The sequence below is a fragment of the Malaclemys terrapin genome, chromosome 9, assembly GCF_027887155.1.
Source record: "Malaclemys terrapin pileata isolate rMalTer1 chromosome 9, rMalTer1.hap1, whole genome shotgun sequence".
NCBI classification, from domain to species: Eukaryota; Metazoa; Chordata; order Testudines; family Emydidae; genus Malaclemys; species Malaclemys terrapin.
In genome coordinates this window covers 101,991,291-102,012,678 of record NC_071513.1, presented here as the reverse complement: position 1 = coordinate 102,012,678, position 21,388 = coordinate 101,991,291, and the positions used below count along the sequence as shown (strand labels likewise).

Sequence of the window (21,388 nt, the reverse complement as noted above, 5' to 3'; positions counted from 1 at the left end):
CCAGGAATTATTTTGGGGCAGTTCTCTGGGCTGCGTTATCCAGGAGATCAGACTGGATGATCGCAATTGTCCCTTCTGGTTTTGGAATCTGTGAATCTATGTCAGCAAGACTTAGAGTTGCCCACCAGGCTTACAGACAGACTGCTCGAAATTAAAATCTGCTGCTCACTTCTGTCATTTCTATAGTGCCGGGAATGTCGCACAAGGAAATGACATGGACAGACTAATGCCGAGCAGTGATCAAGTCAGCTGTAAAGCTTTATCTGAAATAGGAACCTTTTGCCTGTATTACCTGTAACGAATGTTTCACTAGGCAGGAATATCCAGTCTGGTATATTAAATTAAACTGAAAGTTCAAAAGGGAAGAGCTTTCAGTAGGCAGGGGGGAGAGGGGATTTCAATTTCAGGTTACCATTGACTGTTTCTTGTAAGACTAACTCTGATTCATTTCTAAAAATCTGACAATCAAATGTTCTCTGAAATTTACCAAAAAAATTAATAATAAGGATTTGTGTCATGTCCCTAATTTTGTGTTAAACAAAGGAGATGCTCAAACCTCTTGATTACTTTTTACAGCTCAGGTAAAATATAGGACTGCTGTCGTAGCTCAGTGATAAATTTATGATCACAGTTTCACCACCTCTCGCTGCCTTGGAGGCAAGATGATGTGAACGAGGGGGTGGCATTTGGTAGAATGAATCTGAACAGAGAGTGAGTTCATCTGTCTCTGGGCCCGTCTACATACACCACGTTCAGAGCTAAATTTAAACGTCACTTCTGCTAAGCTGGCCTATTATATTGCTTGGTTGGCAGGGGCCAAGGAGCGCTGAAAGATCATGGTGTCACACCAAGTTCTAACTCATTCTGGACAGAAGGTGGGCTGAAGCCAGTCTGGCCCTGAGAAGTTTGCTTAGGATATAAAATAGTAACAGTACGTACCTTGCCTTCCACCTTGGGCTCTCAAAGCATTTTACAAACATTCATGGATTAAATTCCACAAACCCCGCTGAGGACCTTCGCAACAGCTACATGGCAGAAGCCTGATTCTGCAAGTGTGCTGAGCACCCGCAAGGGCAGCTGAACTCAAGGGGGGGCTCCCAGGAAAGATGCTCCAGGAAGTTGGGATGTGGGAGACCCAAGTTCGAGTCCCTGCTCTGCCATAAACTTCCAGTGTGATCCCGGGAGGTCACTTTGTGCCTCAGTTTCCCACCTGTACAATGGGGATAACAGCACTGCCCTACCTCCCGGGCTGCTGGAAGGACAAACACACTGCAGCTTGTAAGGCACTCAGATACTGCAGTAATAAAGGCCAGATTCAGTTATTTTAGAAGCTGGTGCTCGGGGTGCTGAAAATCAGAACCTCAAACCTGTTCACATTCACCCGCGGGGGAGTCTGTGGAAACAGTACTCATCCCAGGTCATAGGAGTTTGGCCATGAAACCATTCTCCCTCTGTATTTTGCACTGGAATTGTTTCAAATGGGTTTTAAGGACTGTTCCCAACCCTTGCAGCTGCTCAAAACCAGTCAACAAAGCTAGGGCCAACAGCCTCTCTCGCTGACTCTGTGCTCTTGAGAGTACAAGCAAGGCCTCTTGCTTCCCTCTTCACTCTATGGTGCCTTTTCCACCCCTCTGCTTTGCCTGGCATATTGCCCTACAACCGTTAATGGCACCAAGTAAACCTGTAGGGTCCCAGGGAGTGGGAAAAGACCCTCCTTTTCCATATCAGGACCCCCGGGAACTCACCCTCCTGCCATTTAGCAATATAGGAAGAGCAGGATGGTTGTGATCCCTTTTGGGACTCTCCTGGGGGTTGTGACCCACAGGTTAAGAACCCCTGCACAATACCACACCGCCTCTCGGTCACGTGTAGCCCTTGCACCCTTCCACAGGACGGTGTGAAACTTTATGCATTATCAGCCATGCTCCCAAGGAGCCTGTGGGAAATGGAAACGGATTACTGGTACTGTCCTTTAAGAAAGTGAAGATAACTGCATGGAAACGAAAGCACTGCTGACTCTGTGACGGGGAGTTCCCTGGGGAAGGGGAACCCTGCAAATCAGAGAGAAGAAGTAAGAGCAGAACATCCTGCAACCTGTATCCCCATCACCACCATGGCGGAATGCAAGAGGCGCTTCAGGAAACGAAGCCATTCGTGGACAGGAAGTAGGTTTGGTGAAGACAATGCAAGTAGGAGGAAAGCCGGAGGGCATGCCTGCAGGTGAAGAAAAGCTCGCTTGGGCCTCAGACATAGGAGGAACGATTCAGCTTTGGGAAAGGAGGACCCCACGACTGCTGGCAAGTCCAACAAGGCCCAGGTTGTTCTCCTGGTGTAAAGATGTCCCCGGGATGCTCTCACTCCCATATATCCAGCTGTTTGATGTCAGTGTCCTCAAAATGCTGAATACCCAAGAGACCTGGCTTCATGACCTCCATCTCCATTACAAAGCCACTCTCCAGGGTGAGCAACTGGGCATCACAAAGTGCAGCTGCTAAAAGGAGGGATGAGACTTAGCCCACAAGGCTTAGAGGTTGGAGCAGACAACTGAGGTCAGAGGTTAGACCAGCTGACTGCAGAGTCAGGACACCTTGGTTCTGTGCCCTACTGGCCAATGAACTGCTGAGAACCTCCGTGCCTCAGTTTCCCCACTGGTGAAATGGGTACAATGCATTCCTACCCCATGGAAATGCCATAAGGCTAAATTAATTTTTGTGAAGCAGTTTAAGTGTCCCCAATGAAAAGTAATATTAAAATATAGCATCTTATTAACAGGTGGCAATCACACCCTTTTGGCCTTAAAAAAATAATCTATGAATGATGGTTGAAGCAATGGCAGTACAGAACGTGCTGCAATTATTCCCAATATCCGCTTTGCAGAATTCCTCAATAATAATAGGGCCTGATCCTGGCCAGGGGCTTTATGGCCATCCTGCCATATGAATAGCAGCAAGACAGTATTTCACTATATTTAGGAGACAAATGCAATAGATCTGATACCGCTGTGAGGTAACGGTGGACATATTTTTGTGTTGATTGGAATTTTTTGCCAAGAAAAACATTTTGGATGAAAAACAAATGAAGTTTCTCAAAAATATTTGCCACCTATTTGTTTTCCATACTGAACGAGTGGAGTAGATTTTTGACATAAGAACAGTGACCATGGGAGTTAAGTCTTATTCCCATTTTACAGAAAGGGAAAATGAGATGCATAGAGCGCTAAGGCGTGACTTTTCCTGAAGCCTGATCCACAACCGTACAAAGTTTAATCTCCACCTTCCCAAGATCTAAAAGGCAGATCCAAAGGCAGTGAAATCAACGAGTGTCATCTGACTGGATCAGGCCTGAAGAGCATCATTAAGACCCAGATTTGGCAAAGCTCGTGTTTAATATTAAGCCTGTGCTTAAGTGGTTCGCTGAATCGGAGCCACAGTGAAGGAGTCGCTTCTTCTCAGTTTTGTCCCACTAACAATTCAAAAATATTCTCTTTCACACCCACACCTGACTCTGGAGAACTAAAAACTTTGCCACACATTCAAAGGGAGGATAACTTTGAAGCCTGCACATCTGGAAGGCAAAATTTCCTTCACTTCTCCTGCCTCTAAATAACCCCAGCTGTGGGATGGGAGGGGCATTACGAGCACGTGACGGAAGCTTTCCTTAATGTGAATTTGACCTTCACTCCTCTTTCTTCGACTGTCACAAAGTCCTCTATTAGCTTCTCTGGATAATTTCCAGCAGTTGTTGCAAAACACAGCTTACGGAACACAGACACAGACACACATTTGGTAAGACAGAGGCTCAAAGATCTGAGCAAGGCATGTTTGTTGCTTTTTTCGCGGCGTGTGTAAAAGGTCTTTGCCTCCATGCAATGTTGGAAGCTGTCATAATGAAACATCCTCCTATTATAACATGGCCCAAAGGAGCAACTATTTCAGATGCCGAACAACATGCTTGCTTTTATACGAAAAACAACTGTGGAGAACAAAGTGATGTGCTACAATGTGAAAGTCAAGTATAGAAACAGATGGGATCTCGACACAGCTGCACAGTTCTAATCCCTCGAGTACTTTCATAGTCCATTCAAGAAATAGGGAAGGACGGTGGAAAGGTTAGCAGAAAGGAATGTTTGCAGTTAAACAGCCACCTCATCTCCTCATTAGAGATCTCCTATCCGCCAGCACCAAGAGCCGGTTCAAACTTTTAGTACAAAATAAAATCATCAAAAAATGCCCTTTGGGGGGAAATGAAAGATTTTTCTCAAAAAAGCTGACTTTTTCAACAATGTTCATTTTTCGAGCATTTTCACTGAAAGTGTCAAATATATTAATATTTAATATTTAGAATATTAACAGACAAAATGGGTATTCACCCATGAAAGCTTACGCTCCAATACGTCTGTTAGTATATAAGGTGCCACAGGACTCTTTCTCGCTTTTTACAGATCCAGACTAACACAGCTACCCCTCTGATACTAAATATATTAACATTTTTCATCTCACAAACAACAGAGAACTACATCAGTAACTGCTTTGATAAAAAAAAAAGTGAAATATTTTTTAAAAACGAAAATGGATGAAAATGGGAAGCTTTAAAAATGGAAACAATTTTGACACATTTTTCCCCCAATTTAAAAGAATAAAATAAAAACGTTCGGCCCAGTCTCGGGGTGAGGAACATGGCACAGATACCAAGGTGTATTCTGAGAGACCTCTGAAGAACATTCTGGAGCCAGCTTAAGAGAACAACGCTAGTGGATATTCAAAGAAGGAGACATGGATGCAAATCCGACCGCAGAAGATTCAGTGGTGCTTTGGCAACGCCTGCAGGAGAGGTCACTGCGCCAGAAAGGGTCAGGTTCCAGAGGCGTCCTCTGCCCCTTACCTCTGATCAGTCCGGCTAGGCTGGGAGTAGGTCCCATCTCAGAACTTTCTCTAGAGCGTAGGCCTTTCAGACAGGAACGTGTCTTCTCTCGGTCTGAACAGCGCCCAGCCCAATGGGGCCCCTATCAACTGAAGGCTGTGTGTGCTACTGCAATACAATTATAATAATAATAAATAATAATAATAATAGGACAGCTGCCCAAGCCCCGCCCCTGCGACAGTAATGGTCCCACTGCTGTCGCCAAGGCGGGAGGCAAGCGGCTACTTTCTGTAGCAAGTGAGTCGCTGCCTCCATCCATTATGCACGGAGTGTCTCGCAGTCTCACACAGACCCGACTGATCGAGGGGTTACTCAATTACCACGGTCAGTTCAGAATCTGGCCCTGGGTCTGTAAAGCTCTTCAGGACCCTCCTAGATGAAAGCTGCACAAGGGGGTGGATTGCCTGATCTTCTTGCACGTTTCACGGCCTACGTCCATCTACTTCCACTTCGGCTGATGAAACGTCAACTTCGCACCAGCCAGGGCGCTGCCACGGCTCGACAGAAACACGCTTGCCCCCTTCGGCCCTCCCCATTGCCGCAGGGGCGAGGTCAGCCTGGTTCCGCCCACTCGCTTCTCCACAGGGGAGAATGTTTCGAGTTAGCTTCACACGGTTATGCTATTGGGCAAAGCGGTGCCATTAAGCCCCGGCTAGATTTCAGCCTTGCCCGTTAGTTGTGCACACAGGTGCCTGAGGAGGTTGGGTAATTAGTGTGAATCCGTATCTTGTTTTTTCACGAATAAAACTCCATCCAACGACCCACCCACTTCCGGGGAAAATCAAGGCTACAATTAAAATGCAGAAGGGCCAACCTGACCAATGCCCCAAGCTCAGCCCCCGCTGACCTGTTTGCTCCCCATTAAACACAGATGGAATTTAGGAGACAAGCCAGCAGGAGGCACTGACAGTACTGTAAACACAAACAACCGTGCCAGGTGTGTGCAGAAATACAGCAGGTTCCAAACATCTTCCTTCCAAGCGGCCCCAGCGTATGTTGGGCAACATCCAGGGCAGCGAAGTCACGCAGCCAAATTACTGACTGGTGAAGCTTCAGAACCACAATTTGGCTTCCAAATAGGCGAGGAAGCCACATGGTCTAAACTGGCAGTTGGACTCCATAACGTCATTTAAGGGGTTGCATTTGCGTGTGACCAGCCAGTGACAGAGGCGGGGAAAAGAAGGACTGGCCTGTTCCAACCTGTTGATTCTCACAAGATGCGTCCAGACCAAACCCCAGTGCTCCAGAATGCTGGGGTTGTACTTTGGGGTGCAGGTCTGACCCGCACCCCCAGCGTCTGCTTCTGCACGGTGCAGCCAATGACTGGGCCTACCAATTAAGGCCTTGAAGCTGCAAACACTAATGTACACGTCCAATCCGTCTGCTGAGTTCAACTGGACTAGTCCCATGTGTAAAGTCAATCCAGTGTTTGCAAGCTCAAGACCTAAGCAAAGGAAGATTCAAGTTAGATCATGACTGACATCATCTCTGGACTGAGTCCCTTCCTCCCCCTCCACCCACTGCCAACAGGAAGAGGCAGTTCTGGGAAAATATAATTTAAAGGGGGATGACGAATCAGATTGATTTTTAAGGGAGGCAAGACAACAGAATTAATGAAGCTGCAAGCAGGGCTACTCTGCAGTTAGACAAGAGTCCCTGCAAACTGCAGGACAATCTGCCCCGAAAAGCTCACAGAAAATAAATTAACTTACGTTTGACAATGCGTTCCCTGGAGCCAGCGCTCAGAACATTGGCTTCCCTCTCAGCGTTACACAGTTCACGTTCTGCATTAATGGCAACGCAGAGTCCATTTTCTGCGGAGAGAGAGTTCCAGGCGTGCAGCCCTGAGGAATGTATCGTATGTCTGGTATTCAAGCTGCGCTCCCTTTTCCTGTTCCATTTCTTGGCCGTATATGGAGCTGAGCACAGCAGGCCGGGTCATGGAGCACAGCCCTGTGTGCTGAACGACCCTAGACTTCCGACTTTGTCTGTCTTTGTTGGAAATCCAGCACATCCATCTAGGAAAAGGCTGGAGCTAATGCACTGAGCAGTGGCTCACCCAGCCCTGGCACACAGGGAAGGCAGCGTGCGCTAAGCCAGGGATCAGTCCACAAGACTTCATGCAGCGAGACGCGTGCACATATATGGTATTTTCTTCATCAAATGGGGTGTGCAGCTTGCAAACATAACGGCCACGGATACAGTTTTAAAGGGATGTTACCCAAACCGGCAGGGCCCAAGTCATAGCTGCACATGAAATAAACTGCTGCCTTGGATGGAGGCGATTACATGACTTAACCCCGAGAAACAATGCCTGCCCTGAAATCTGGCTAGCTAATACACACAGGACTCTCTGGTAACTAGGAGTGTGGGACACGCGTCAGCGATTGAGATCTCTGCACTAGGGAAGGTCCTTTCCACCGGGAGGTGCAATCCTTGGCTATCCCTATTTTTAAGTCTATCGCTGCTATTTCTGAGGCTGAATCCTGCACTGGGGGACAAAGTATATTCCTAGTTTTGAATTTCCCACCTTTTAATTTAATTCAACATTGCCTTGCTCATGTAGCATGAGACAGGAGACCAGATGCTCCCAATCTTCCTTCTGTAGGCTATTCTTTATTGTATATACGTTTACCGTGTGTGTATCTTTTTGTTCATCTCCTTGCCAAAGTAAACAATCCCAATCTTTCCAATCTCTCTTCCTAGGAAAATGTAGGTGTTGGAGGAAGCAATATTAGTGAATCAGCTGGCGGTGCTCTTCATTCTGGATCAACACTAAGCCAATGCTCCATCATGGAGATAGAGGGCTCTGTGCTGTCTTTTAGGTGGTCATTAAAGATCCCCTCATACTTTGCAACAGAGCAGCAGTGTTAGCCAGAATACCTATTTGGGAAGATGCAATGTAATAACCTGTCAAATAACCACCTCAGGTAATTTACGTTCCACCAATGTAAATACCCTACCCTGTAGCTTAAACGGCTACACTATTCTTTTTTATTAGCTGCCCTAAGCCATTTTGTAATGTTGCTGTGTGCTGCTAAACAGTCACTGAATTCTACCCTAGAGGTGGATGCACTGGAGTGAAGGCTGAAGCATCCCCTGTACATAGAATATCAGGGTCGGAAGAGACCTCAGGAGGTCATCTAGTCCCACCCCCTGCTCAAAGCAGGACCAACACCAACTAAATCATCCCAGCCAGGGCTTTGTCAAGCCCAGGCCTTAAAAACTCTAAGGATGGAGGTTCCACCATCTCCCTAGGTAACCCATTCCAGTGCTTCACCACCCTCCTAGTGAAATAGTGTTTCCTAATATCCAACCTAAACCTCCCCCACTGCAACTTAAGACCATTACTCCTCGTTCTGTCATCTGCCACCACTGAGAACAGCCGAGCTCCATCCTCTTTGGAACCCCCTTTCAGGTAGTTGAAAGCAGCTATCAAATCCCCCCTCTCTCTTCTCTTCTGCAAACTAAATAACCCCAGTTCCCTCAGTCTCGCCTCATAAGTCACGTGCCCCAGCCCCCTAATCATTTCCGTTGCCCTCCGCTGGACTCTCCCCAATTTGTCCACATCCCTTCTGTAGTGGGGAGCCCAAAACTGGACGCAATACTCCAGATGCGACCTCACCAGTGCCAAATAGAGGGGAATAATCACTTCCCTCGATCTGCTGGCAATGCTCCTACTAATGCAGCCCAATATGCCGTTGGCCTTCTTGGCAACGAGGGCACACTGCTGACCTCCAAGACCTCCCTCCCAGGAGGTGATGAGACTTAATTGCTTAAAATGTTCCTAGCTGGATTCTGACACAGAGTTAAGCATCTAAATAAATGTGGTTGGGCTGTTCAGGGCGTCGTTGGAGTTCTCTCTTCATCCATAAGATCCCCAAATAACAAGCAGAGCCTACAGCACATCTGCAACTTTATCTGCCCTGCTGCTGTCTGTGTTAACACTGCGTGACTTTATTATGGACAGGGATTAAAAACAGCACTGACAACTTTAAAAAAAAAACTACAGCAAAAACCGCCTCGGGTTGGACGGATTAGTGCGAAAGCTGTTTGCCATAAGGTGCAAGATTTCATTCCTCCTTCCGCCGTCAGCACCCGCCTTTCTTCCACCACCCTGGTAGCAAAACATGTGTCGCTTAGCCAAGAAAAGCATTTCAGTGTCCTGCAAGGAAAGCTCATCTAACACACACATATCCCCTCCTCTGCAACGGCAGGCTCTGAGCATTTGCCTGGAAAACCCTTCTTCATTGTCACTGTCAAAACAAGACAGTGCTAAAACCTCTCGCAAGATGTGACTAATACGCCTGGAACTTCTCTGGAGACGCCAGTGTTTTGGGGCGTGGCGAGAGAAGGCAGGGGTGTAAAGAGAGGGGAAAGGACTAGCAAGAACCACGTTCGCTGCTTGACATTCCCACAAAACTTGTCAGATCTGAGTCGCGGCTCTTTCCAAGCAAAAGCACTTGGTGGGGTCGGCAGGAAACGGCACAAAGGCGGCCGCACATTTCTTCGAGGTGCACTGGCTGCCTCACAGTTCCTAAAAAGACAATTACTGTCCAGCTGCAACAGCTGCCCCATTGTTAACCTTCTCAGAGCACACCGCTCCCAACTGACTGGCTGGACAGAGAAGGGAATACTCTACATCCTAATTCTGACCTTGTGCCCTTCCCCACCCAAAATATTTCCCAGCTTGATTTATTTGGGGGGGAAGGGCTTGCAAAGGAGGAAGAGAATATTAGGAATTTAAGACTAATTTCTACAATACTAGACCAGATCCTTAGCTGGGGTAAATCAGCAAAGGGCCACTGAAGTTAATGGCCCTACGGTAATCTACATCAGGTGAGGATTAGACCTTTTCTACTGAAAATGCTCATCACATTTCATATAGACAAAAGAAGGGGAGCAAAGACTCTCGTGTTAGCACAACAGGGAATATCTGACCCGTAGCTTCGTAGTGAGGAAGATCTCACTGCGTTTCATAACTGCATGTTAATATTTACTCCCATTTCACCCCCAGCGTAAACGAGGCACCGAGAGGGGCAGTGACTGACTCAAGGTCACACAGCAAGTCAGCGCAGAGTCAAGAACAGAACCGAGCTCGTCAGACGATCTGATACGCTCAACATTGGACCACCCTTGTCAGTAATGGGCCTGATGCAAAGGCCATTAACATTAATGGCTCAGCTACATTATGAACCTACAGCAAAATCTGCACTGTTGGGGTTTGGTTTTTTTTTTAAGTTGGAAATAAATAGAAATCAGTTAATTGCTTAGAAGAAAACAAAAAATCAGTCTGAGCAGTTCTGCAGAGGAAAAAGTTACTCGCTCTTCTTTTTGGCTTCTCACTGCAGCTGGTTGGGAAAAAAAACACATGTTTTAAAACTCTAGATTTTAAACATCGTTAGGCCTTGCTGTGCTCAGCATTGCAATACCTAACCGAGTTAGGAGCCTATCTTATTTTCAAAAGGGATTTAGGCACTTAGGAACCAAAAATCCCATTGGTAGTTGATGGCTCCTAAATCACTTGAAAATGAGACCGGCATTGCAACACCGAGCATGGCAACCCCTAAATACCTTTAAATATCTGGGCTTTAGGCAATTTTGAAAATTTTGCTCATAAAGCCTTTCATTTCAAAGCATTTCACCAACTGTATATGCAGAGCATATACATGAAATGCAGCTATCTCTGGGGTGGAGAATTGCAACCACCTAGGAACAACAACTGGGTCTGACCCAGTATGGCCGGTCCTATGTTCTTATGTAACTTTTGTTCAAAAAAGAACAAAGCCAGGACAGAAAACGGTGGCCAAGAACAACAGAGCAAATCATTTTCTCTTAAGAAAGTAGGCCCTGGGGACTAACATCAGCTCAGGGTAGATAGGACTTTGGTTTTAAAGACTGTCCTTGGCACTCAATGTATGTAAGGGCTGTCAGAGAATCACAGAACGTAGGGTTAGAAGGGACTGCAAGGGTCATCTAGTCTAATCCCCACATCCTGCAGTCAACGCTGCTGGGCTTCTAAGCAGTTTTCATTCAAATAAACAAAACACATTAGACTAAAGAGGCAGAAGAAATGTGTCTGTCTTGCTAACCCCCAAGAAAATTCCTTATTTGCCTTTGGTAAATTACCATTAAGCCACCGATCCCTTCACACAAAAATTCATTGATGAAAAAAATCAAATATTTACCACTTAACTTTACTCTTAATTTTTGCAAAGGACAAATTCCATCCAGCCATGGCGGTACTACCAATGAATGCAGCTTTGGTCCTTGGACACCACGCCATCCAATTAGCTCGGACACCAGCCAATCATATCAGCATGTGATGTCATGCTGGCACATGCCAAATGCTATCCCAGAAGCTATAGCAGGAAAGGGGCCTGGGATCTCTGACTTCTTCAAGGGAGCAGAAGGAAGAAGGAAAGAAAAGAGGTCTATAAAATGCTGTATAGGAAACAGGCAGCCAACTGCGAAAGTAACCCCTAAGGTCAACGATGTGCACTAAGGAATGGCCACAATTTGCATGCTCTCACTTGGAGCAGGTCAGTTTTTTTCCTCTATTTTTGAATTTTGGTGACATTTCAATATTTTTTGAAAAAAGGAAGGGGTTTTGTACAAAAGTGTTCATGTCACACACACACACACACACACACACACACACACACACACACACACAGATTTTCAGCCAGCTAGTAAACTGAGAACCAGGAAGAATCTGAAATTTGACAAGTAAAAAGGCAGGAATTTAAAAAAGAAAAAAAATCGCAAAATTCTCCCCCGTTTTTCAGCCATCTCCAGACACTCGTCGGGTGCGTCACAACAGCCAAAGCACAAGATGACTAACTGCCAGAGCAGAGCTGGACTCCACCACTAAACTTTTGTTGTCTTCACACAACACATAATCAACCTGTGGAACTCCTTGCCAGAGGATGTTTTGAAGGTGAAGTCTATAACAGGGTTCAAAAAAGAACAAGATAAGTTCATGGATGATAGGTCCATCAATGGCTATTAGCGACAGGGGATGGATCACTTGATGATTCCCTGTTCTGTTCATTCCCTCTGGGCCACCTGGCATTGGCCACTGTCGGAAGACAGGATACTGGGCTAGATGGATCTTTGGTCTGACCCAGTATGGCCGGTCCTATGTTCTTATGTAACTCCTCACTTTCATGCCATTCAAAGCAGGCGGCCTGTTCTCCCTTGCGTAGCTCATTCTGGGGAAGCATTACCCACTGGTTAGAGGTCTGGCAGCATCTGGGTTCTATTTCTCATCTATGCCTTGGATTTCACACATGACCTTGAGCAGTCACTTATTCTCTCTGGTCCCCAGCTTCCTTTCCTCATTTGTGCAATGGGTAGGCGACATGCCTCATGAATGGGGGGGAGGGGAAGAGAGAGGAGTTTTCCTCAATTACCGTTAATAACTCCTTTGGGGATCCTCAGACGAAAGGCACAGGAGAAGGCTAAAGTATTATTTTCCTTCTGGACCAGAGTCCCCACCAATACAGTCTCCCTGAAGAGATCCTCAACACGCCTCCACATGCAAGTCACAGAGGAGCGGTCATGGCTTCAGGGCAAAAAGTCACCCCCTCTAGGAAGGGGGCACCTAACTGCGCTGTCCGGGCTGGAAGAGCAAGGGCGATATTTGAACTGGACTGGGAGCCTTGTACAGCAGAGCAATGAGCTGCCACCACACTTCCTGGTTCGGGGGGGGGGGGGGAATGCCTGAAAGTGACTAGCTGAAATTGACACATAAGAGACACCAGTGGGCAAAGATCATCATGGATCTGATTCAACACAGGGCAGACAAAGCCCACCTGGCTTGCATTGGAGAACTACCACGGGGTTGATTCAGCCTTTATCTTTATTGTCTCAAAAAGAATGGACTCCACTGAGTTCAGGGACAAGAGGAACAGATTTTTCTCCCCTGCAATCAAACTCTATGACTCCTGCCAGCACTGTGCTCCCTCGGCGGGTTACTCAGCCGCTCTGGGGTCTGGGACTCGGTTTCATTTTTTTTATTGTTGTTTTTGATTTTGAGCACCATGAAAGACACCAAAGCATTTGCCCTGGACAAAAGGCAGATAAAAGAGCTACGGATTTTGGCCGTGATCCTCAGCCGTGCACCAGAGAGCTTCGCACGGCTGCAGGAGCACAGAGAGGGGGCGTGGTCACCAGGACTCTCAGATGAAGTAATAGCTCCTTGGAGATGCTGGCAGTTAGCGTGGGACACAGCAGCTTTCCAGGTGCTCTGGGGCTCAGGCCAGCGTAGCGCGGCCCAGGATTAGAACGCAGAAATCCCCAGCCCACCCCCGCTGCACCTATTACTGTTCCACCCCAGTCGAGGATTCAGCTTTTTGAAATCAGATCAACAAAAAACAGGTCTGTTAACTTTGATAGCTTTCCTTCCACTACACCCTTATAATCTGAATCAGCCACAAGCCCAGTTGGTTACCCCCTGCAAAGGTCTGTCCTGCGGAACAAAATCACGCAGCCACCGTACAATCGTGACAGAGCCAGCGTCTCAATACAACAGCACTTAGGGCACCAGCGTTACCTAGGCATGGTACAAAAGGGCCAAATTTCTCCACCAGCGTCCATGGAGTCACACCAGGGATGAATTTGGCTCTGATTCACAGACGATAGCAATAGAGGAGGTGAGCTAGCTCCTTTAGTCCATACCCCACCCCAGGGGCCAATGCACGAGTGATCAGTATGGAAGAAAGCTCTTACCAGCTGCTAGGGATGTGAGTGTCAGAAGATACAAAGAGTCTTCATTAGTCTCGGAGGGGGAATGGTGAAATCAGAAATGTTTTTGTCGCTGCAGCGGAGATGATGATATTTGAACCGATCAGTTGTACAACAATGCATATGTCTAGACTGTTGTTCTCGAAAGTAAGCCAAGGACATTTCACGCTGTTCTTTTTCATGTGTTTGGAAACTCAGAGCCCAGTTGTACAAACCCCGGGTGTTCTCTCCATTGTGTGTGCTTTGAGACAAATTGCATTTGAAGTAGTGTCTGCAAACACTGAGGGGGGGCGGTGAGTCACCAATGACAGCATGGAAGCCCACCTCCTCTTGCAGGGGGAACTCAATAGCAAACAGCAACCAGAGGATCCCCTTGCTAGAGGCCAACGGGTTTAAGTTTCTAATTAAAAGGTAATAATTCCCAGCGCTTCCACCACATCTTTCCTTCCTGAGCTCACAAAGCACTTTACGAGCACTAGCGCCCCTTTCGAGGTAGGTATTATCCGTTCCAGATGGGGAAACTGAGCCACAAGAAGATCAACTGCCCCCGAGTCATAGGAAGTCACAGGCAGTTCTTTCAAACCAATTCCTCCCTGCACTCGCCTACCCTGACCAGAGCCCAGGCCCCCTGCAGTTTGTGTTCTCTGTTACGGCTGCTGCTAGCACCCAGAGCAGAGACAGGAGCCACTTTCGCTGCCAAGGGTCAAGGTGTCAGTGACGTAACCAGCTACGGCAGGGAGAGAAAACGCAGGCACCTGAACCACAGGTCCCGGTGGTTTAAATAGCACGAGCCCCAGTTCACCTTTATGGTGTTTTTATTTGTCATTTAAGTGAATCCTGCCAATGATTTACAACTTGGCACTTGCAGAGCACAACGAAGCATGTTCAAAACACCATACGAGAGTTAGCTAACCAACTTCTACAGCCAACACGCAGTAAAGCATTGTCCCCATTTCACAGATGGGCAAATAGAGGCAGAAGCAGATGCAGTGACTTGCCCAAGGAGCTGGGATTGAAACTCAAGAATTTCCATTTCTTCCACCCACCCACACACTCACAAACCTGGATCTTGTTGTCATAGATCATATCAACTGAACAGGGATAAATAAAACTGCTTTTTCCCATGGAAAGCTGTCACATGCCACCCTTCACTCAGCGCTCAGTGACATATGCAGCAGGGACAGCTGAGAAAGCACCGTGGTCCCTTCCTTCAGGTAGGGTAGGAACAATTGCCCTGCAAGTGTAACTGATTTACTCACTGCCACGGGGTGTCATGGACTCTGCAAGTCGCTTGCTTTACGCAAGGAGGTCTGGCTGCTCAACAATCCGCCCTACGGATAGGTGAGCTCAGACCTGGGCCATTGGCACAATCAGGAGAGGCTAAGATGGCACAAGTAATCTACCATTGGCACACCGGGTCCATTTGTGCACTAGCCACCTTACCAAAAGCAAAAAGAACAGGAGTACTTGTGTTAGCCTTAGAGACTAACAAATTTATTAGAGCATAAGCTTTCGTGGACTACAGCCCACTTCTTCGGATGCTTACCAAAAGCAGCACCCTCTGCTTAAGGGAGACCCACAGTTAGAAGAGCTGGGCCTGGTGTTAACCAACAACTGGCCACAAACCAGAATGGACTCAATTAGTGGAGTGCCCTGCTGCTGTGACCAGAACTACAACTAGAATCGGGACCCTCACAGTCCATAGGCTGAAGCGCTAAAAGGAGCTGCTCTCTGCCCCGACAGGCTGACTGCTCGGCTGGAAGACGCTGGGCATCTCTCTTTCAGAAGAAGATGGCGTAGGTCAAGACAAAGGTGCATTGGCAGAGCTGGGCAGGGGAGCCGAAACCTGGATGTTTCAGATCACGGATTGAGCCACACGGCGGACAGATGAATTCAGGGATCCTAGACTGGAATAGCAGAGGCGGATGCAGAGGCCAGAGGTGTCCTGGCAGCTAAGTGAGGGCTCAGGATTGAGGTTTATCAGCAGAGCGGTCGATGAGACATCTGCCCAGCACCCAGCTACACTAGCCCCAGCGTTAGCTAAGGCCGTCGGTTTCTCATTTCTATAAACACTAAAGGCACTCCCGTTTAGTACGAAAAATGGCATTTCAACTTATTATACATAATTACCTCTCCCACCTCTTTTCATTAGTGATCTGCAAGCATTCATACAATGATCCTGTTCTTTCCAGTCAAAGTGTTACTCTTGTTATGTAGTACCTATACATTAGTGCTGCCTATTGTTATAAATGTGCAAAGTTTCATTGAAACCAATTAAGAAGCAAAGGGTCCCACTCATTTCAATGGGAATTGACTTAAATAAAACTCATACAGGGAAACTGAAAACTGCTCAGGGATCTACGCTCACATTACTTGAGATGCACCAATAGCCGCATTCCTTTTTCCGTCTAGGCAGTAGCTTTCCACTTAATATTATACAATGCACCTGCTTATTATTCTCACTACACAATGTCCCATTCAAATTCATGCTGCAAGAGCCCTATTCATCACAAAAGAACTTTCAGAAGGAAAAATGACATTTATCGAAAGTAATCGAAAGCAGCACACTACCCAACTCAAATTTCCAATCGCCTGTCACTCTTGATCAGCCCAGCTGAACTACATTTTAACTCCAATGTAGCCTTCTGTGAAATATACCTGGTTATTCCTGCTACAGGGAGCTCCCTTTGAAAAGAATGGTGCAAATTCCCTTAGTCATTTCAAAGGGATTTTGTTGCTCAGAGCATTTTAACTTTTCATTCCATTCCCTACCACCACCCCCCGCCCCCCCCCCCACACACACACACACACACACACAGAGAAGTTGCAGAGTACTAAGGGCAAAATTTGAAATCTTTTCCTTCTGAAAGTTCTGCAGGCATTGCTAGCATTGTTCCCTGACCAGTTATCAGTTTCCCCCTATGTCAGTTTCATTTAAGTCAATTTAGGCACTTTGATCTCTAATGAGGCACCGGAATAAAAGTGACCTGGGCCCCCATTCATGAAAATATTTAAATGCATTGTTAAATCCACCACCTCCCCACCCCCCGCTCAGGAAAACACTTACCTGCATGCTTAAGTCTCTTGGACTTCAATGGGATTTAAGCATAGGCTTAAAGTGCTTTCCTGAACAGAGATGCCTTCCTGAATCGGGGGCCTGTTTGCAAAGGTGCTGAGTGCTTGCAAAATCACACAGAGACACAGAACTGTCAACAACCAAGGACCACAAAGTGATGGATATAACATAACTCCGTGGCAATGCAGCCACCTCTGGTGTAGGGACAGCACCCTGCCTGGTGCAGGGAGAGGAGAAATCTTGGCCAACAGCAACGTACCGCTTAAAATCCATGCTGACCAGATACAGCCCCCAAGGTCTCAGGTGGAATGCGCTGGACTCAACTCTGCTGGGACTTGAACCTACTTGACCAGGTATTTCAAACCTGAGGCTAGGCCAATAGACGCCACCCGCCCCCTCCAGCTTCTTTCCTCAGCTCTCAGATTGCAACCAAGCGCGTTTGTTGCAAACACATCTTTTGTGCAGCCTGCCTGGCAGAAACGCCAGGGAAAGGTCCTACAGCAGGATACCTGCTCTCCTTCGTTTGCCCATTCTGCTGATTTTCACCCTGGTGCGATCAATTATTATGATATATGTTATATTATATTATAATATTATATATATTCACAAACAATTCAAGCATCCGAACTGCCTGCCTGCGTGGGGACATGTTGGTTCTCAACGTGACCTGAATCAGCCAAGCTAGTAACCCCTGCAAAGAACTGGCTTTCTAATGGAAAAATGCATGGGCCAGATGTTGCTCCTAATGCTTATTTTGCTAGCCCGGGACAGAGTACAAACTGCTCTAGATTACAGAGTCTCAGCCTTGATTGTCGTTCCAGCAATGCCGGACCTTGCAATCCAACTGCTTGCACTTCTGACCGCCCCCCTCCGTCTCCCTGCTCCTCCTGCCTTTACACTTACTCAAAGGAATCTCACACTGCTCCTTTCAAAAGCATTGACTCTCCCCCGGCATTCATTTCCTCCCTCAACGCACCAGCAGAAGGGAACTTTCGCTAAGCAGTGCTGTAGGTGACAAAGCAGAGTGACGGCTCACGGCTACGCACTGAGAGGGTCTTGAAGCTAAATGGAATTCCCCAACAGTTCTGTATTTGGGGGAATCCCCTTAAAAAAAAAAATCAACTTTGCAACAGCTGTTCTAGTGATGCCGTTTAATGGGTTAATACCATTCAATGGTTCCTAGTTACTTGCTCAACCTTGTGGAATTACTCTCCCCCCACTTTGGACACAGACCAGCGAAATTATCACAATAGGAAATCTATGCAGGCATCTACCTAACCGCTCCCACCAGCTAACGAAGGTGGGCGTAGCACCTGCTACGGGAAGCGGCAGTAGCTACACAGGTCCCCCTGGGTGGTGAGAGTGCTGTGAACACCCACAGGCAGGCCAGTCTTATGCTTTTCCAGCTCAGTGTCCCCGGCCCAAGATGTCGCCCTGTTACTGCTCTGTGCCATAGGGCAGGGGGCACTGTTGGATCTCAGATACATCCTTGGAATCTTTGGGCCAGCTGCTGTGGACCTTCCCGCACAGCGTAACTGTGGCCAAGGGCAATGGATCTCAGAGCAATGTCAGGAAGCGACAGGGACCTTGGAGGAGGAAAAGTTACAGAGCCCATATCCTGCTCCCACTAAGTCAAGCCCAAAACCCTCACTGGGTTTGGGATCAGGCCATTGGAAGGGTCAGAGCAAAAGGAGATCTGCACTTACCGAAGGCAAACTCCTCCTAGTCCACCATGGCCCCTAGAGCCAGCTCTGTGCCAGAGATGGGGGTTGATTCCTGACGAACGCCATACACATACACACACCAGAGTACTACTGTTCCCTGCTCCAGTAACCCTGCGGCATGTAACTCTGTTCCCCTCCAACAACAATACAGACGGGCACCCTTAGCCTGTTAACAAGGTGTATTACAGCACTGGTGAAAAACTAGCCAGGCTCCTGGTTTACTCTGTTTGAACACAAACCTTACTTACCAATACGCGGACTGGGATTTTGGGTAACTAGGGCGGAGAATTTCACTGCCATTGTGTACCTCTCCAAAGGCCACCTCTGCTAATATCCCAAAGAGGCTAAACCTGTCGGACTCTGTCACGCGGCTCTGGGGACACTGAGCGTTGTTCAGAAACGGTCCCTGAACTTGAGCTTTTCTGAAGCTTTAGATCCTTTAACACTATTTTTAAAATCTAATTTAAAAAAAAAACAAAACACTTTAGCAGCCCCTCTGTCTTTGTGCCACGTAACAGTTACAGGAACACTGCCCACCTGACGTAAATAATTATTGTGTCCGCACTCAAATGTATTTTATCCCTAGCTGCTAACAAGGGAAATGTCCATGGAGCAAAATAAAAGAATTAAGAGAAACAGAAAGAGTTCCTGCATGTACTAGTTATTATTCGTATTATGGTAATACCTAGAGACCCCAGTTGGGACTAGGGCCCCATGGTACTGGGCACTATAGAAATACATAGTAAGAAAAAGTCCCTGCCCCTTGGAGCTTACAAATTAAATAGACAAGATCTGACAAAGGTTGTGAGGGGAAAATGAGCCCGAGAGAGAGGAAGTGACTTGTCCAAGGTCACTGAATAGATTCAGTTTAACAACTGAGCCATTTGAGGAAATATAAGACAGAAGGGATGAACTGATAAAGATAATTGATCTTCCTCTAGCTGTGTGTATACTAAACTCTTCATCTATACTGCCTCAACTCTGCTGCATTCCCTTGGCTTGCATATCTCTTACCCTCTGTTTCAACACTTATGTACAAAAATAACTTGCATTGCCCAGTTCGGAGTATCATTAATAAAGAGCAGCTACAAAAATTTAAGTACACCTCTACCCCGATATAACGTGACCCGGTAGAACACGAATTCGGATATAACGCGGTAAAGCAGCGCTCCGGGGGGACGGGGCTGCGCATTCTGGTGGATCAAAGCAAGTTCGATATAACGCGGTTTCACCTATAACGCTGTAAGATTTTTTGGCTCCCGAGGACAGCGTTAATTCGAGGTAGAGGTGTAGTTTCAGTACCTGCATTTGTTCCCGAGTCCCCTGCCAGCTTTTCTGGTTTAAAAAAAAAAAAAAAAGGAAAATATGGTTTTCCGTGGTTTTCCTTACCCTGTTGCTTTGCAAAGACCCACGGGGAAAAAACAGGAGAAACTGACCACTCTGACATAGTGCAAATGGCTCTACATCCAACGCTGTCTCATAGAATCATAGAATATTAGGGTTGGAAGAGACCTCAGGAGGTCATCTAGTCCAACCCCCTGCTCAAAGCAGGACCAACCCCAACTAAATCATCCCAGCCAGGGCTTTGTCAAGCCGGGCCTTAAAAACATCTAAGGAAGGAGATTCCAGCACCTCCCTAGGTAACCCATTCCAGTGCTTCACCACCCTCCTAGTGAAATAGTGTTTCCTAATATCCAACCTAGACCTCCCCCACTACAACGTGAGACCATTACTCCTTGTTCTGTCTTGTTCTGTCTCACACACAGTTTCCCCTAGATACAGGGAGGTTATTACAGTAGGTGCAAAATGTAGGCAGAAGTAGGTTTTGTTTGCTGTTCCTTTAAAAGCGACAATGTTTCTTGAAGATTACTTAAACAGATTCAAATTAGGGGCTGTGATTACCAACATGAGGACTTGCAATCTCCCAAGATTTACTAATCAAGTCTCTGGCGCAGAGCTGAGGGGGTGTGTTTGTGAGCGCCCACGCAAGGTGAGATAAGGACAAACTTGCAGTTATTTAGGCCAGTAGGTAATTTTATTCCATGGCAGTATGGATTAAAGGGCTGACAGTCCCTTAGTCTTATGAGAATTCATGTGACCTAATAAGCACATTTTGCAGCTTAGAGGGGTCCTTTTCATCTCTCTGTTTTAGGGAGGGGGAGGAGACGAAACCTCTAGGTAAATCAGTAAAATAAACAGTGCTCTGGCTTCATTTATTAACACTATTCAGCATTAGTATAGCACAGTGTCTCGAAGGACCTCAAAATATCATTCCTTAAGCCTCACTCCCCTGGAAGTAGAGTATTTTATTTTATGTGGAGTCCCCATTGAACCCACGGTCGAATCAGGAATAGAACCCAGGAGTCCTGATTCCCAGGGCCCAGTCCTCGCTCCTTTGAGTACTTGCATCATCACTGTTTATAGTTCTAGTTAATGCTCTTTGTATTTTAATGCTTTCTAGGAACCATTCCAGTTTTACATTACAGCATGTCCCACTTAGTCGGGACACGCTTAATCAGTATGACCTTGCTCCGGGGACATCCAATTAAACCTGGCAATGGCTGCTGCATGATTAGGACAGTGTCAGGAAAACCCCTGCCACATGGGGGCGCACTGAGCTACTGCAAGTGACCTTTCATCAGCGGGGAGGTTGGGCTGGAATTAAGAGCTCCAGCAATCAGAGAGCAATATGCAAAACAACTAAAGACCCACTGCAGACAAAATTCAGAGACCTCATTTTTAGTCTCATGTTTTCCATTTACTTTGGACATGCTATTTTTGTGTATTTACTTATTTACATGGTCTGTTTTCTGCATCTCATTCCTAGGCCTTTCTATGACCCTTTTTGTCATAGTTTCGGAACATCTAGCAAGCATGATATATCCCCACCACACCCAGTGAGGTAGGTGACTATCATCCC

At 46.8% G+C, this 21,388-nt stretch overlaps 1 protein-coding gene across 12 annotated transcripts in view; it reads right to left on the bottom strand.

Moving 5' to 3' along the window:
* Window positions 1-21,388, bottom strand: part of LPP (LIM domain containing preferred translocation partner in lipoma) — a 433,528-nt gene that overhangs the window by 342,800 nt on the left and 69,340 nt on the right. The window contains exon 1 of one of the 12 annotated variants that reach the window (XM_054039571.1): window positions 6,633-6,720. The exons of the other annotated variants lie outside the window; for them this stretch is intronic. The gene's annotated coding sequence lies outside the window, so the exon portion shown is untranslated. Of the gene's footprint in view, window positions 1-6,632; window positions 6,721-21,388 lie in introns of those variants that run through there. 12 annotated transcript variants of the gene reach the window in all.